Source organism: Anas platyrhynchos, chromosome 24, assembly GCF_047663525.1.
Source record: "Anas platyrhynchos isolate ZD024472 breed Pekin duck chromosome 24, IASCAAS_PekinDuck_T2T, whole genome shotgun sequence".
NCBI lineage: Eukaryota > Metazoa > Chordata > Aves > Anseriformes > Anatidae > Anas > Anas platyrhynchos.
This window is the reverse complement of record NC_092610.1, coordinates 8918667-8933954: the sequence shown is the minus strand read 5'-3', so window position 1 is coordinate 8933954 and position 15288 is coordinate 8918667. Positions and strand designations below refer to the sequence as shown.

Sequence of the window (15288 nt, the reverse complement as noted above, 5' to 3'; positions counted from 1 at the left end):
CCAGGTTTTATGTTTATCCAATTCAGTACAAACCCAGGCACTTTTAATTACTTAATTACAGAGATATCCAGCTGCACTGTGGGATAGGCACATAGCTTTCATTTGACAGAAATTCTAAACAGAATAAAAATGATGCTGCTCAGCTACTGTTTCTGTGTTAGTCATACACGTATTAGTTTAATCTGTAGCAGCTACTCACTGCTTACTAGTCCTCTGGTAAAATATTGCTTTATCTGTAAAATTTGAGACAGCTTAAAGCATGTTTCAGGATTTCAGGAAAAGAAGGGAAATATATTTCTGTTGGTGTATTGCAGTGAAAGTAGATACCTCTCTATAGCTCTAAAAAGTCTTTTGAATATTAGTTTTCAGAGTGGAAACTTTCAGCCAAGTGAGAGATGCAGGCTGTCTAAATGCTGAATTACCATCGAAAGGACTCATGAACAAGAATGGAAATTAAAACAGAAATTTTACACTCTGAACTCTTAATTTCTGTAAAACTAACAACAGAAGAGAAGCAAGGATCAGACACACAGCAATTTAGGTCACTTATTGCTATCATTGATACTAAACAGTTTAAATACCTGTTTCTTTTATAGACCACTATACCAGTATAATTTCCTCTTGGTAAGCAAAAGCACGCATGATATTTATGGGTAGTTTCCCCTCCATCAATGAGGGGCTTAGGATACTAAAATCTAGGGACTTGGACTGGACAAAAAATGATCATGCTTGGGATTTCCCTGTGCAGCTTTGCCAATTGCATTGTACATCTTCTTAGAAGACTCAACAGTTTATTACCTACAGAATAATCGATCTCATCATGATGTGGGAGAAATCAAGCTTTATTAAAATTTATTTATTTATTGTTTTACCAAAAGTTGTATCATACAGGCTGAATGATGAGACCAGAAAGAGTACTGTGGGTTACCTACACCACCAAATTCATTATTCCTGTGGACTTTGCATTATTGTTTTTAAGAACTGCACTCTTGGACAACAGTTGTTTCAAAAACCAAAGCACTTTATGGAAACATCCTAAATCAGTGATATTCTTAAAGCTGATACTTTCTGTTGCTATCTATTTCAATACCAGTAAAGGACTGAATGTCACCAATACCATTCTCACACTGAAGCAACAGCTCCTACTGAATTGTCATGTTTAAACTTGGAAATTTTACATTCATGAATTTTATGTTCAAATATCAGTTTTCACTTAATGGGTTTAAAATTAGATTGTTACCCAATGTGTGCATGCTCTGTGGAGCAGAAGGTCTCATAAAAAAGAAAAAAAAAAAAGAAGAAAAAAAAAACACTCAGATGTTTACATCAGTGAGGTATTCAGCCAGAGACCAATTTCTGAAGGTGGATTACCATTTGGAGTCCGTACCGGTAGCAGTTTCCCTGGCTAGTAGACCAGTTTTTCTCCCACATTCATCATCATTTAGAAAAGCAGAAGTCAGTTTCTGTGGTTAAGAGTTCCTCAATATTTCAGTTTTTTCTCACAGCTGCACTGAGACAGTGGTTATCCCAACGTGTTTCCTGTTACAAATACAAAATTTATTCAGATAGCTTTCTTCTTTACGGTGAAGCAATATTCCAATGCCATGAGAGTTCTGCAGCTTTAAATGCCCAAAATGCCAGAACTGGTAGGAGCCAACACTGCTGCTGCATCCGTGACACCATCCAGTGGCAGACAGCAGTGTGCTCCAAACACCCTGCCTCGCCTCCCCAGAGCTCAGACCACGCCACCCGCACTTCCTCATGGCTTGAGCACAGCAAAAAGGGAACTGGTGATGACCACACTCTGTGTGTCTGCCCTTGTCATGGCTAAATGCCAAGAAAAGCTGTTGTCTGTGAGAGCAGTGCAGCTGCCAGAAGTCAGGAAACAGGCGGTGACAATATTGGAGCTCACATTGCTCACCCTGCAGCAAACAGAGCAATGCCCTGTCCATAGATTGCATGTGAGCTACCACCAGGGTGACACTGTCTCAAAATGGATCACTTCTACATTATTCCACTACTAACAAGGTCAGACGAGATGAAGAAAGAGGAAAATTATACATGTATGAGGAAAATTATCTCTGCCACTGATTCCTGTATGCACTAACACTTGATACTGAACCAGTATCAGTACTCTGAAGGACCCATACTGCTGCCTAGGGCTTCCATACTTCCACTGGAAGGTCCAAATTAAGAAACATACTTCTTACCTTCTGAATTTAAATTTTCAAGTGAGAAATGATGAACATCATACACAGCTGTTTTTTTTTTGTTTGTTTGTTCATTTGTTTGTTTTTGCATAGTGTTGTGGTTTAACCTATTAGGCAGCTAAGCACCACGCAGCCATTTGCTTACCCTCCTCCCTCCCTCTGTGGGATGGGGGAGAGAATCAGGAAAAAGAAAAAGAAAAAAAAAAAAAAAGGAAAGAAAGCCTGTAGGTTGAGATAAAGACAGTTTATTTGGAGAGAGGAAAAAAAAAAAAAGAAGAAGAAAAAAAAGGAAAATAATAATAATGATGATAAGAGTATTAATACCACTAATGTGTACAAAACAAGTGATGCACAATGCAATTGCTCACCACCTGCTGAACGATGCCCAGAAAGAAAGAAAATTATCTCTAAGCTACACATGGCTCTGTAAAAGGAGTCTAGATAAACTATACTAAAATTCTTTTCGAGTCCAAGCCGAAAAGTGTTGAGAAAACCCCAACACAGAACGTAAAACTTTGGAGTACTGGCTCAATAGTCATGATGTCAATTGGATTTCTGGTTTTCACATTTCTATTTTCACATTAGCCTGCAACTATTATCATCATAATATACAACACCTTTTTTTCCAGCTACTTCATAAAGTTTTGCATTAAAAGTCAGCTGCTTTCCTTGCATGACCATGTGTTTTTGTTTTTGTTTTTGTTTTTGTTTTTTTTTTGAGAATGGAAAAGAGGAATCTGAGTATAACATTTTCTCATGTTTGAAAGTGAGCAGCTTAATGGCTGCTGTGATATCAAAGTTCCAACACATTGACTTAATAGTACAATATTGCTGACCTGCAATTTATGTACTACAGTAGCCTGCAATCCCAGAAAGTCCAAAATTGCCACAAAATCATATTTTTCACACCAGCAGAAATAATCACAGACATTTTATTATCAATAATAAATGTATCAAGCTCATATGTCTGCATTTCTTGTGTAACACAGAAAACACTAAGATCAAGGACATGTATGCATCCTACATTCAGCATTTTTATGTCTTTGACAGTGAATGTCGTAGCAATATTGCAGGAGTTCTGGGAAAGCAAACAGAAGCAGAAGGCCGTATTCCCAAGTGAAGGCATCATTGTGTATGAATCACTGAGCTCCCTGGGCCCACCATTTGTGAGCTATGTTACCTTGCCGGGAGGAAGTTGCTTTGGTAACTTTCAGGTAAGTGTCAGCTTCCAATCTTTGCCAGGGGAATTTTATCTATTTATTTATATATTTATTCAGGAAAATTCTTTTGCCATAGAAGATACAGGACAACTACTTCTGTAACAATGAATACTACACTTGACTTTTCCAATCTCATTCTGTCCCAGCCCTCACCGACTTGAGAGACAAGGTACCTGAAGGAAAACAACACAGAGTTCTAGGAATGATTTTACCAGTCTTGTCTCTGGTTTCCAGTCATATCTACAATGAAGTGAAACATTATGAGTAACTCAAGTCAGGCCAGATATGTCCCTTCTACGTCAATAACCAAACCTGTCAAGTTAAGAACATGGAATTAATGAAAAGGAAATCCTTCTATTTTGATCTGAGTTCACTTTTTTTTTTTTTTTTTTTTTTTTTTTTTTTTTTTCTAGACCAAGAAGAACCAGCAAAAGTCGGGTGAAAAATGAAATGAAAAATGTTAAGGCCAGGCAGCTTGCTCACTGCAAGTGCTAATCTGAAAGCAGATGGAGTGCATCTTCATACACTCCATCCTGAGACACTCCACTCAACAGGCCAGACCAGCTGATGAAGTGCATTGCTGTCCTGAAGTTTCATGTGATGGGCTACTTTTAAGTCTCTTGTTTATGCTGTAGTACTTGAGGTCTATGGCAGGACCACAGCACACTCTTATTTGTCTACCCTTCTTTCTTGATCGTGTGTGGGAAAGAGAGAACGTGCAGAGGCCCTCAGCCACATGTTGCACCTGTCACTCTGTGCAGCTACATCCCTGAGCCAAAGTACCAAACTTCATGCTTGTGAAAGGACTTTACACAAACTACAGAAATCTAAAATGAAGCATCCAAACACTTACAGAAGGGTGGGCCCTCTCGATGCACCTCAACGTGGGATCCACAAGTCCTCACGTGGTTTCATCCAGCACACTTCTCTGTCCCTCCTCGCTAAACTTGCTCAGAGGCAGCTGTTACCAAGGTGTCACAGTGACATCATTCAATTCTGTTTCTGAAGTCATCACCGTAGGCCCCTGGCAGCGGCAACACAACACTCTCTCTTGCTAATGCGAATGTCTCTGAAACAAGTAGAGAAGTCCCACTCTCCCCAAGCTGACTTTAATTGGAGTAGTTCCAAAATTATTCTCTGCCCCCCTACATCTGGGGAAGGTGTGTGAGAAATCTTTTCCTTAAGAAAGGATTACAAGCCAAAAAAAGCTTGCTTCTGATATGTTCCCCTTCCTTTTAGAGCTGTTCACCTTTGATTTCCAAGGAAGAAAAAAGAAGGTGAAATCAACAATTCTCCTCCTCCGAGTTGGGAATATGAAATAAGCCCAATTATTTAGGAAGCCTGAAAAAGGAAACTATACATTTCCTTGTTAAACACCTTGTTGCTTCTGAAAACTTTTCCAGTACTTTGCAGCTGCAGTGCTTTTCGGTGGGTGGGCAGCCGAGCTCCATCACGGCCACTCTCTCCCTCCCCCTCCTCAAAGAAAAGGGAGAGAAAATACGAGGCAAAGGGCTCAAGGGTTGAGACAAGGACAGGGAGATCGCTCAACAAGGATCGTGATGGGCAAAGCAGACTCAGCATAGGGAGACAGTAAGATTTCCTGCCTAACTACTACTACTACCAGGCTAGACAAGTGAGAACCAAAGGAAAGAAACCAAAAACACCTTCCTTCCCCCCATCTGAGCTCTTCCAGCTCCTCCCCCCGTGCAGCGCAGGGGAACAGGGGGACTGGACTGGGGGTTGTGCTCAGTCTGTAGCACTTCATCTCCACCACTCCTTCTCGGTCCCTCTCTGCCCCTGCTCCACGTGGGCTCCTCTCCACGGGCTGCAGCTCCGGCCCGGGGCCTGCTCCTGCGGGGGCTCTCCACAGGCCGCAGCCTCCTCCAGGCCACATCCACCTGCTCCACCGGGGGCTCCTCCACCCATGGGGGGGCTGCAGCGTGGAGATCTGCTCCATGGGGGACCCATGGTTGCAGGGGGACAGCCTGCTCCACCAGGGGCCTCTCCCTGCACAGCCCGCAGGGGAACTGCTGCTGCCTGCCTGCAGCACCTCCTGCCCTCCTGCAGCGCTCACCTGGGGGGCTGCAGGGCTGCTTCTCTCACGCTTTCACAATCCTCTCTCCCAGCTGCTGTTGCACAGCAGTATTTTCCCCCCTTCCTTAAATCTGCTCCCCCGAAGCCCACCCAGCAGCACTCCCTGCCTCGGCTCTGGCCAGCAGCAGCTCCTTTTTGGAGCCATCTGGAGCTGGCTCTGCTCTGATGCTGACAAGATGGGGCTGCATTCATTTCCAAACTGCCTGTCATAAAGGCCTTCACCTTTGCATTACATTGAGGCAGCGGTGATCTCAGCCTTATTGTATTGCTCTGCGTAATGTAGCTCCCAAAAGAGATCCCAAGGTCCAGAACAGACATGGAAATAACTGGGGGGTTGTAAGGAAAACAATTGCATTCCATCTACATGGTTGGGTGTTATTAACAGAGCTTTGTATACTGAGCTGGTGCTTGGTAGGAGAAAAACCATAAATCTTCCCTAGGAAAGTAGGACCCCCTCAGCTACATACTGCTGTGAGGAAACTCAGATGTAAGAACACACTTAAATAACACATCAGCAGAGCTGTTGTGCTCCTGACCACCAAAGGCACCTTTTTCCAACACCGTCGTACTGGAAGTTGATGCAGCTGGTTCCATCCTTAACGTGGGACTGTACAGTGCTTTAAAAGAAATATTTTTTCACAGCTTTGGAGAAAGTGAAGCAGAGAAAACCCCACCTAACCACTGATACCTGGACCCCAAACTGCCACAGACTGACAGCGATGCCCACTGGATATCTCCTGCTGCCTTCTGCCTGCTCCAGCAGAAGTCCCGTTTGAATTAGCCAGCAGGTCCCTCTGAGTGGCTTTGCTGAAACTCCTGCCGTAGGAAGTATCCTACGGGAGCCAAGTTGCTAAACTGATGTGTGGTTTTCCCTTAACCCCCTCAGCCCTGACTTTGCAGCTCCTGACGACACTGCCAACGTGTGCAGTGTCACCGTGTGCCAACTAGGTGCCAGCTGCCATGGTTTATAGATTGTAAAATGAGTGATTTGGGACTCGTGAGCACTGAGAACAGGTTAGCAATTGCTTAAGAGCTTTACTTGTGTCGCTCTGGGGCAGGGAGATGGGTGAAACATCTTAGGCTTGAAAGTGATTCCCTGCAGAGGGACGTGCTCAGATCTGCACAACAGATCTGTTGTTTTGCTCACCTTATTAGATCCCTGCTTGAGAGGGTGCTTGCAAGAATCGATTCCTCTTTACCTTGATGTGTCAAGCTAAAGACAAATCTGTGCCAAAGCACTGTCTGATCAGACGAGTGCCTCAGTTCAGGATTGTTCTTGGACAGCTCCAGAAACACCAGGACGATCAGCGCCTTCAGGAACAGATTAATTGGATCTCGAGGCTGTCATAAAACAGGTCCCTGAAGTTTGAAGACTCTTCCAATAGTTTGGGCCAGCAAGGAGCAGCTGTACCTGGCGGCTGCGGTAACTCGGGGCTCAGAGTCTCAGAGAGCGTGGTGAAAGGTGACCCCCAGCTGGCTGCTGGAGGAAGCTGAGGCAGCGTTCAGCTCTAACCTTTGCCTTCTTGGCTGGCATCTTTGCACTCCTGCTGTCAGTGGGTGTTGAGTGTCCTTCCCCCCAGCCTCAGAACGTGCCCTCAGATGTAGGCAGCGTTTAGCAGCTAGAATTCACTCAAATATAAAGAGTACAAATCATGCATTTTCTGCTTTTGCTTTGGAACTCTTAGCTTGAGGTTTTCCTGCAGGCCATGAGGTTTCTTGCAGCAGCAGGGATGAGTTCTGTTAGCAAGAGGCTGTTCTGTGCTTCGACTGTGGGAAGATGAATGGTTACCTGTGCACCGTTAAATAGAACTTGACACCTAGCACACCGCACTTGCAGCCTGTGGGGTGCTTTAACAAGCAGGTAAATCAGCAGAGGCTGTTTTGCAGCCGGGGTGATGCTGGGTGATTAAAAAGCAGGGGCAGAACAAGGAGTTTCTAGTGTTTGTTCTTGCTTGTCATCCGACTCTCCACTTCCACTGTTCGTTAGAAAAAAAACAAAAACAAAAACAAAAAACAAAAAACAAGGGGTAAGCATCTTAATATCTTTATTATAAATGGAAGGCACAAAACAGACCAGCTACAGAGACTGTCCAAGAGAAATACTTGGTGCTTTATAAACAAACAAGGAAGTACCCTTAGGTGGGTGTGATAATCCTCCTCTAATGCGTTTTTGGAGTGCAAAAATAGATTTGTTCCTTTCTTGCTCTTCTCTCCAGGACAAAGGCAGAATAGGCAACTGCAAAGTTAGACCAGGGAGGTCAGTTTGTTCCATACTGAGAAAGACAAGCCTGTAAAACAAACTAGACAGATTTTCTTGGTACTATTCATCTTCCTTCAGCAAAGGCAAAGCTTATGACACTTGTTGGTGTGTATTTCCAGACCCCCAGCTACTGGCACTGTAGCGCATCTCTAATTCTTTGGTACAAAAGGTTCAAAATCTCTTAATGCAAACATTTTACCAGCACCCTGGAGCAAAAAAAAGAAATCTAAAAATCTTACCAACTTCTATTACAGACCTGCTGAGTGCACCAGAGTTACTCATTTTTATTCAGGCTTTCAGGGGCAACTTCAGTTGGTTTAGCGCCCGGATTGCCGTGTTAGCAGGTGTCAGTTTAAAAAAAAAAAAGCTTTTGAGGTCCTTTTTAAAATGAGACTGCTTTTTTGGAATTTAGGGCTGCGAGGTATGCTTGGTTTTGCTTTCTTCCCATTCCTTAGACCAGATCCATTCAGATTCTGAACAGCGTTCCCGGTCTGTTCAGGAAACTGGAAGGCAACAAGCAAAATGATGAGCTCCTTGGGCAGTCAAAAGAGCTAAATCTGGAGAGTGTTTTGAGTCAAACTTCCATGCTAAGGAGCACCAGTAACTGTTAGAAGTAGATGCAGAGGAACCTGCATGGCACTGGGTGTGTTTCTGAAGGTGCTAAAGGTCCGAAGTGACGATTCCTATCCATAGTAAAGAAGAGAAGGAAAGCTTGCACTTAACTACTGTTTTTATTCCCTTTGCCCAGCAGTCAAAAGCAGTAACTAATATGAGAAGCCAACTTTTCCTCTCTTTATTTTAGATTTGGGAAAATTCCCTGCCAAAAAAATATTTCCTGGAAAATTCACTAGTGTTTGTGTGAGTAAAAGGTTTCAACCTTTGATTATTAATTTGTAAGAACTATTTCATCCACTTTTGTCCAGAAGAGTCAGAAATAATTTGCACAGAAATGTGCAGCGTTTTAATGAAAGGTTTCAGAATCACTCTAATTTGAACTTTATCTGGTCTGGTTGCAGGTTTTGTGTTTAGTGTCTTTAAAAAAAATAATAATTAAAATTTCTGACTTCATCTCAGAAAAAAGAAAAAAAAATGCTTGTGGCTAAATAAAATCTGTTGCAGCTCTGCTCATCGAAAAATCATTGGCTGTTAAATTGGACCTAAGTCGTCTTCTCTAACCTTTCATGATCCTGCAGCAATGGATGAGGATGGATATATGGATTAGGGAACAGCACGTGGTGGCAAACCTGTGGTATTTGCTACAGCGCAGAAAGAAAAACCCAATTGCTTCCAAAAAATCCAACTAATTCAAAATCCTTGGCATCATGCAGTCATGCCACTGGCAAAGTGAGCATTCCCCTGCCTCTCAAAGCTTGCTGTACCCTTGATCTGCTGTCTTCCTGCTGTTAATTGATTGCAACTCTACGTGTCTGATCAGGGCTACGAGTTGTTCTCGCTATGGAGATCATACAACATATACTGTGCACGCTTGTGTGTATAGATCTGTTTATCCTGTATGCATGTACATACGTCTGCATATTTGTGTGCTGGCCCCCAGATCACTCATGTTACAAAGCATCGGCCTCGAAGGCATACTCATCAAAATCTTTTGTAGAGCCTCCATTTTTTTCTAGTTCCCTCAAAATGAGAGAATTTTTACGCGCTCTCTGTGTCGAAAAGGCAAAAATTCTGATTTTCACTGTCGCTCTCGCTAACTTTCTCTCACTCCCTCCTCGTGTGTGTATAAACACAGATGTGTGTATGCGTATGCACATCTGTGGATTTATATGCACTGGTATGTTTTTTGCTGTACAGGTAATAAAGACGGGGAAAGGTTTTTGTGTTTTCTTAATAGGTGAAGAAATCTTGAAGACCAGAGATTGGAACATACTGAATTTTAAATTAAAAAAAAAAAAAAAAGTTAAATTGTCCGGCTGTGGAAGATGGAGCCTCATTTTTGCAGCCACTTTGAATCATGAGTTCATCTCTAAATGCGCTGGGTTTTTTGTTTTTGTTTTGTTTTGTTTTTTGGTTTTTATTTTTTTGAAGAGCTAACTATCCCTGGCTGTCTCCAGTCTGAGAGAGCATTCAAATGGACTTGCTTCCTCTATTAGTTATAAGCTGTTTAAAAGCACATCCTATGTTTGAATTGTGGATGAGAGGTTCCCTTGGCAAAGTGAGGAGGAAAATTCTTCCTACCCCTTTATTTTTAATTCACGGATTCAGTCTTGGTTTGGCCTACAGGAGAAGTTAACTGGAAGTCTTTGAAGATCGATAACTTTGCTGAGGTTGTCCAGGTAGGTGAAATGGAAGACCCACAGTGCCTGGAACGTGCTGTTTAATGCGTCCTAACTGTGTTCTAGAGAAGTTATTTGTAGCCAGAGTTGATTATTGACTTGCATGTATGATCAGGTGGTTTTTTAAGGAGTGACTCCGTTTTCAGGCTTCCAGATGTGCTCCAAGTCATCTTATTGAGGATGTGGAAGAGAACGCTTGCTGACAAAGCTCCTGGCAGCTTTACGGAACTTTCATATTTAGTTAGTTCATGTAGCAGCTGATTTCAAGGCTTTGCTCTCTTCGAGAGACTGATAACTTGATTTGATGAACTGAAGAAAGCTGGAAAAATGTTGGTTCCTCATTATTTTTCACTTGTTACTTTCTTTAGGGTTACTTTTCAAAAGAAGATTTCCCTGCTCACAAGCCAGTAGAAGACTTTCAGCCCAAGCAAGGGTGAAGACAGCTCTCTCCAAGAGCAGAGGAAGGCCCTGTGGAGAGAAGCCGAGCTTGTTAGCAGAACTCGTCGGCATGTCTAAACAAGGAGACGATTGCTACTTCTATTTCTATTCTACCTGTACCAAGGTATGGCTGGCTTTCCTTTGCTTTGCTTTTTTTTCCCCATTTTTTTTCAGGAAGGAGTAGATTAGGAGGAGGAAGCACGCTGGTCTTTGGTTAACTTGAGAACCAGATAGATTCTGAATTCAGTTGTAGCAACATTAGGCAGCAGCATGGCCATTTTTGAGGCTGTACTCTATTTTCCTCGTTGGTTTCCTTTTGGTTCCAGGGAGACAAATGTGCCTACCGCCACTGCGAAGCTGCTCTGGGCAATGAGACAGTCTGCAAGCTGTGGCAGGAGGGTCGTTGTTTCAGGAACGTCTGCCGATTCAGACACATGGAAATTGACGTGAGTGCCTAACGATGTGTTCTCAAAATCAATCAACAAAAGCATTTTTCAGTGCCGTAGGTGTACTGATTGTGCTTTTGCAGGATAGATTTGTTTGCTTCAAAATCATACTGGTTTCTGTTACCAAGAGAGGGGGTGGGAGGAAGCAGAGGAAAATAAAATCAATGCCTTAGGTATGTCTTAGCAAGATATATATATTTTTATTAGATGCTGACAGTTTTCTCAACAGATGCAGAATAGCTGTTAAATAGACTGCTAAAACCTGCTGGAGCAGGGGGGTAATAAACAGGCTGTTCTATCGTCATGGGAGCAGGCTTGATAATGAACTCTCAGGTCTCTTCTGACCCACAGTCCTTCCGATAACGCTGTTCTCGCTGCCTGGGGTAGGAAGTGGGGAAAGTTAAAGGTGCAGAAGAACTAAGTCTCCAAGAAGTAGTTCTAGACAGGGTTAACCTAGGCAATTTCAGATGTTCTTTTTCCCTCTGAATAATGCTAGTATAATCCTAGGTGTATTAGTTTAACCCACCCTCAACTGGTGTCTGAGAGTGCCTGTCTTCTCTAACTGAATGATGACAAATCTAAATGTGCATAGTGGTTCCAGCTTATGCAAACTTTGTGAATATGCCCAGAAATACTACACTTAACTGAGAAACTGACCTTTGGAATGATGTTTCAGCACTGTGTTGTGACAGCTGTCATGATCTGGAGCTGCGCATCTCTTTGCAAGCCTCAGGTGCATGTTATCACGAGCTTTTCTTTCTTTCTGTCTTCAGAAAAAGTGCAGTGAGATTCCTTGCTACTGGGAGAAGCAGCCGGGAGGCTGTCAGAAAGCCAACTGTGCTTTTCATCATGCAAAGGGACGTTACATCGATGGACAATTCTTCCCACCAAGCAAGAGTGAGTTTAGGTCCTTTTTCTTGAAGTGCTGAAGACTTAATTTGGAGTATTACTTAGTGGGTGCCAATCCTGTAGGGGGCATCAGGTAACTGTTCATTTGTGAGTACAGGAAAAGGTCTGCAGTCATAGGTGTACTGCACGGAGTGTACTGCTGGTGTTTGTTTTCTGCTTTCGTGCTCAGCTTCTCTTGGCTTTGTGTGATGTTTGCCTTGCAGTTTGCTTCCTGTTGTTTCATCTTTTGCTGAGTGGTAGGGAGATGTGTTGTTGTTCGAAGGGAAGTCTTTGTTGACGGTGTAAACAGTGATGGGATGGGCAAAAGGAGATGATGAATTCATTGTCTGTGCGGGTTATCTGCCTTTCCTACCACCTCTTTGCTAAATTGTGGTCAAAGTTTTAAACTGCCATATTACCGATGATCATCCTCTTCCTCTAGCTACACTGCCAAGTCCGCCTGAGTCCGCGGACGATGATTTGAAAGTGGCTCAGATGTCACTGCAGCAAAACAAACTTTCTGTCCAGTCAAATCCCTCTCCACAGCTAAGGGGGTGATGAAAGTGGAAAACTCTGAAAATGTCCCAAGCCCTACACACCCTCCAGTTGTAATCAATGCTGCAGATGATGATGAAGATGATGATGGTGAGCATGTTTTGGTTCTTGGAAGGAATTTGTGCTGTAAATGATTGTGTAAATCTTTGGTTCTTGAAGGAATCTGTGCTGTAAAGGAATGTAGAAATCACAGATGACCTGAGGTCTGACTAGCGATAGGGCAGGCAGTGTGGCCAGGTCACTGGTGGCTTTGTCCGGCAGTCAGTGGACAGAACCTGAAACGTTGGAGGAAAGCTTAGAACCACTCCTGGCTTTAGCTGGTCTGTTGTGTAAAGTTCTATGTGAAACTAGGAAGGAAATTTCTTTTTTCTGTCTGAAGAGCAATGTGTTGTGTAGTAGTTAAAGCTGCAGAGAGAATCTAGAGTCCTAGATGTTTTATCCTAGTGTATTCTACTTAGGAGTTCATCAGGTCAATGTAGCTCTTTAAAAAACAAAACAAAACAAAAGAGCAACAAAGTTTTTTATATGAAGCATGGGCTGAAGTGTCACTGCATGAGCTACTTAATCATGAACAATCTGGTCTATGCATAACTGAATAGATTTTTCCCCTTCAGACCAACTTTCTGAGGAAGAAGAAACTAAAACTCCTGTCCAGCAACCAGCTGTGGAAGGCAAAAATGGATTACGGGTGATTTCCACTCGCAAAGGCAGTTCTACTGCTACTAAACAAGGTATTCCAGCACCTTAGTAGGATAAATCAGAAGAACTTGACAGTTAACTCAAAAGCAGTGTGGTGTAAAAACACAACAAAATGTAGGGGTGCTGAATGGACTCGGTTATTTCCATGATCTCATTTCTGCCATGAATACCATCATGTGCCAATTGGGTCAGAAAGGTGAACTCCTTTTCTTTACTTTTGGAGAACAAAACAGGGCCACAGCATGGAGTTGAAATGGCTGCATGTGCAGCCTTGCAACCACTGTTGATAAGCCATATCTAACGATAGAGGGATCTAATATCGTGTAAATGGATTAAAATTAAAACTACATTTTTAAGCCTGAAGGATGAAAGGAGGGGCAAAATGCCCTTGGTTCTCTGGCTCTTTCACTTGTGAGGAGTGTTGACAGGCTTTATTCTAAATACTTCAGAAAGTTGCTGAGCGCTAAGAAGCCTGAGGAGCTGTGGTCCTCAGTGAGTGCCTCTAAGCCAGTCTCATGAACTGTTTCCTATTTTCAGAGGGAAATCTGAATTTTGGAATAAAAACACTTGAGGAAATCAAATCTCAGAAGATGAAGGAAAAAAATAAGAGACACAGTGGTGAGTTAGTACAGTCAGTACTTTAGGTGTTAGCTGAGCACGTGTTTCGATGATAGATGGTGGCAAATAAGCATGTTAGTAATAGACACAAGGAGACAGCGTGTGGGAAGATGCTCTTTTCAAAGTTCTTGGAAATCTGTGGCTTTATTAGTTTAGTTGAAGATGGAAGTGGTTCAAGAGGAACTGAGTTGTGTTTTTGGGCTATTCAGCGTATTTTCCTTGAAACAGTAGATCACCGTATTTAAAGCTATGTGGTTATTCCACAAATGCTTGAAAGTCTGCTCCTAACGTCAGCCTAGAGTCCTAAATTGTGATGTGCTGCTCATTTCTTTGTGGTGTTTGAACATTTGCCAGTTAACTGTAAATTCATGCATGTATACAAAGCTGTACGCAGACCAGGAAGCTGCTGATGCTCCAACTGAGTTTCTGGGTGTGCATTACGCTCCTCTTAACATGTGTGTTGGGGGCTTACAGCAGTGCTTACAGTAGAGCTATTTGACCTGCAGTGTGGGTTAAGGTGGGTAACATAGAAAAGGGATTCGGTGTTACTGAAACACTGGATATGTTACTTTTATCATAGTTAGCTTTGTTACATCATGTCTAAAACTAGACTGAAGCTCTTCAGGGCATTGTCCTGTCTTCTGTTTCTGAGAAGTACTTAAATGCTTTAGGGAACTGAAGCTAGAAATACACCCTTTTGTTTCAGTCATTTCACAGTTTAGCTTTCTAAATGTCTCTTTGTTTATCAAGTCTTTAGGGTGGAGTAAGCTCTGTGTACTTACAAATTGCTGCATCAGACATGCTAAAGCAGTGTTCCATGTCATTAGTAGGACCGACTTGGTCTTATCTGTTGTTTTAATATAAAAATCTGAAATAATCCATTCACGTATGCTGACATGGTTTGTAGAAAAGCATGACCTACAAATGAGTAAAGCACTAAATAAATAAATAAATAAATTACTACTTGCTAGAAATAACCATTGCTATAATGTTGCCTTAAAATTATATGGTACATGTATATAATGCTCATCTTCTGTTGGTGATGCATGAATCTGAGTAACAGGTACTTTTGGCTGCAGGAGCTGTGTTCACAACTCTTACTGCTTGGAGCAGACTGCACAGAGAGTTGCACTAACAGCCTGCTAGTGATATGCAGATCAGAACGTTTGGGAACTGGGTCATTTATGGGAGCTGTCAATCCATGCCATGATGGTGTTGCAAGTTGGATTATTGAGGGATCTTTTTGTAACGGGGTTACTTACTTCCTTGACACATTAGTGAAAGCCTTCTCTCAAGACTATGGCTCTTGCTAATACATAACACAAATGGAAACAATTTCAAATACTTGCTAGCAGGCTTTGCTTCCTTTTACCTTCATGCGGATTTTTCCTGTAGCCTATGTAGTAGGGAATATTGTGTTCAGATAAATAGGGTTTGGGCAACAGGCTGTTATTTACTTCCAATATTTTACCGCACTTCAAAACTCTTCCTTGAAAACTACTGTAGAAGTTGAAATGATGCTTCAGGTCATAGTTTGATCTGTGGAATTATGAAACTCCTTGTGGT

The 15288-nt window shown here is 42.4% G+C and overlaps 1 pseudogene; it reads left to right on the top strand.

The window, feature by feature from the left end:
• Positions 1–4482: 4482 nt before the first annotated feature.
• The window catches only part of LOC139999381 (kinesin-like protein KIF27), a 36864-nt pseudogene continuing 26058 nt past the window's right edge, over positions 4483–15288 (top strand).